This window comes from Sinocyclocheilus anshuiensis, unplaced genomic scaffold (genome assembly GCF_001515605.1).
Source record: "Sinocyclocheilus anshuiensis isolate Anshui unplaced genomic scaffold, SAMN03320099.WGS_v1.1 scaffold274, whole genome shotgun sequence".
In the NCBI taxonomy this organism is placed as follows: Eukaryota; Metazoa; Chordata; class Actinopteri; order Cypriniformes; family Cyprinidae; genus Sinocyclocheilus; species Sinocyclocheilus anshuiensis.
Window position 1 is genome coordinate 712,204 of NW_015547698.1, and position 2,611 is coordinate 714,814.

At 37.2% G+C, this 2,611-nt stretch overlaps 1 long non-coding RNA gene across 1 annotated transcript in view; it reads left to right on the top strand.

Moving 5' to 3' along the window:
* The first annotated feature begins 1,358 nt into the window (after positions 1-1,358).
* LOC107703783 (uncharacterized) overlaps positions 1,359-2,611 on the top strand; it is a 15,252-nt gene continuing 13,999 nt past the window's right edge. The window contains exon 1 of the long non-coding RNA XR_001635861.1: positions 1,359-1,451. This is a non-coding gene — a long non-coding RNA (uncharacterized LOC107703783). The remainder of the gene's footprint in view (positions 1,452-2,611) is intronic.

Sequence of the window (2,611 nt, forward strand, 5' to 3'; positions counted from 1 at the left end):
AATATTGTATTTGCAGTATATTGTATGTACAGTATACAGCATACAAATGTTTCATGCATGCCCAAAGAAAAATCATTTGTGCAGAGGTAGAGCTGAACAAATATCTAATTTTTCTGAAAAGTGAGTGAGTGAGTGAGTGAGTGAGTGAGTGAGTGAGTGAGTGAGTGAGTGAGAGTGTGTCTGTGTGTGTGCGTCTTTGTCTCTGTGCGTGTGTGTCTGTGTGTGTGTGTGTGTGTGTGTGTGTGTGGTTCGGACTGGCTTTAGTATCATATGTCCCAGCTCTGTATGCTGAGATACTCAATACCTGAGCATTTCAAACAAAGCCTCGTCTGAACCTGAGAGCCGATGCTGGACGAGAGACGACAGCTTCAACCATTTTTATACCACTGCCAAATATAGAAACAAATGCCAGTATGCATCTGATATTATTCTAGATAGTAGAAAGCATTCATGACAGAATGGGGAAAAGTATAATGTTTGTTTTGTTTTTTTATTTTATCCTCAGTTATGGTTCTCATTACAGTTATTTGCCTTACAGTGATCAGACAAATAGGCTTTTAAAAATATATTGAATAATATATATGACCCTGACATATTTGTGACATTCTCCAAAACATAAATACATGCTCTTATAATAAAGTACAGAGATGTTTTATCTTAAAAACTGGCATTAGAGGAAAACTTTGGCAATATGAGATGACAATGTAGCAGTATTATGTCAGAATTAGACATGCATTTATTTTTTTTGGTCTCATTATTGTCAATGGCAACTTTAATTAAATCCACAAACAATACTATTATAATTCATAAATTGCTTTACAATACAAATATCTCTGTTTAGTTTTGCATCACAACATAACAATGTTACATAAGTCTCAATGGTCCCTAAAATACTTTCATTTCAGTTTTTTTTTTAAATAATATATAATGTCTTATTTTTCTCTATATTGATTTTGGGGCGAAATATGACCCAGATAGCCTGTCTGCACTGCTAGAACAAAGCAGCTCGCTTAAGCTAAGACCAGTCTACTGGACTCCTAACAGAAACTGAACTGTTTTCTTGTAAAAATGATGCAAAACTGTCACTAATCGAAGTATTTCGAGAGCATGTGTGTGCCGTTGTGTTTTTACTTTCTCTTATTTGTTCAGACCGGTTTGTGCCAGCGATGTTCCTGTTCGCTGAGGGAAGTCTTAATTACATTTGAACCGATATTGATCTGCTATTGTAAACATGCCGCCCGCGGTGACGTCACGCCGGGCTCCCGGTAACGGAGCTGATCCTCCACGCGCTCCGCACTACCGGCGCATGAGCTGCTGAGGCTTTGCGCTTTTCCTGCTCTCTCTCTGGTCGGGTTTGCGGTGGATTACGCGCGCGCTGGACGGACTCTTGGATTGACTGAAGAAGAAGAAGAGCAGTTTGAGAGATGAAGCTCACGCTGAACGCCCCTCGGGTGAGTGAGTGAGTGAGTGAGTGGGGTTCATTTACACCTTTCTGACAAACATGCGTGGGTTTATTGATCAAAGTGCTCAGTTGAACACCCGCTCCATCTGATTAATTCTCCCAGAAATATCTTATTATTATTAATGGCATAGAAGATGTTCGGGCATTCGGATAATATCACTTTAATACTTTCGTATTTAATAATTTCGTATCTTTTGATTTAATAGCCTCTCTATGGTAGATTAATTATGTGCGAGGCATACACAGAAAAAAAAATATGTAGAAACAATTTGCAAACAATTTGCACTCAGAAATTGCTAAGTATATTTAACAAACAATTAAAGAGACGGCAAGACGTTGAATTAAACGTGCAATTTTGAAGTATCTGAAATATGAAGTATTTTCTTATATAGTGTACTCCAATAATCCAACAACTAAGGGAAATGTATTTTTATTATTATTATTATTGTTGTTGTTGTTGTTGTTGTTGTTATAGATTGCAATGTTTGTATTTTTTAAATTATATTATTACTGAAAAGTGGAAGGAGGGTCCTATTTATACGTTTAAAAAAAACCTCCATTATACAAATGGCATTGGTTTTATGAATCATTTTAAGGTAAAAATAGCTCTTTTAAGGGAACAACTGCACGTTTTTGTACTGAAACATGTCCAGCTCCCATTTTAGGCCAAAATCAAAGACCAAAAAACGGTTTGACGTTTAAAGAAAATGCTTAATTGTCATGAAAATAGTGTAACACTTGCTTTGATTTTGGGAAATGAAGTATATGACTTAGACATGCTCTTGAAATTTGTGGAAATTCACCCAGTTTTCAACAAATGCCATTATTCTATCATAGTACGTGTTTCAAATACCATGAATGGGTCAGGAGAGCTTTCTGTTGAAATGGCTTACTCTGATGCATCTTCTCTCTGTCGCTGTGATGTTCATGATGTTCAGTGATGAACCGTATATTGATGGCTATAAATAGTGAGTTTCAGTAAACAGTCTGTGCGGCACAGGATAATATCTTCACGCTGGCCGGTAATGTTCACTTGTCTGCTCATTAAAGGAGATGTTGGCTTAAGTGTTTATCTTATGCAGAAGTCATTCTCCTGAGTGTGCTCTGCTTTGAGAGGCGGCACATGTCGCTTCTCCATGCGTGTGTGTG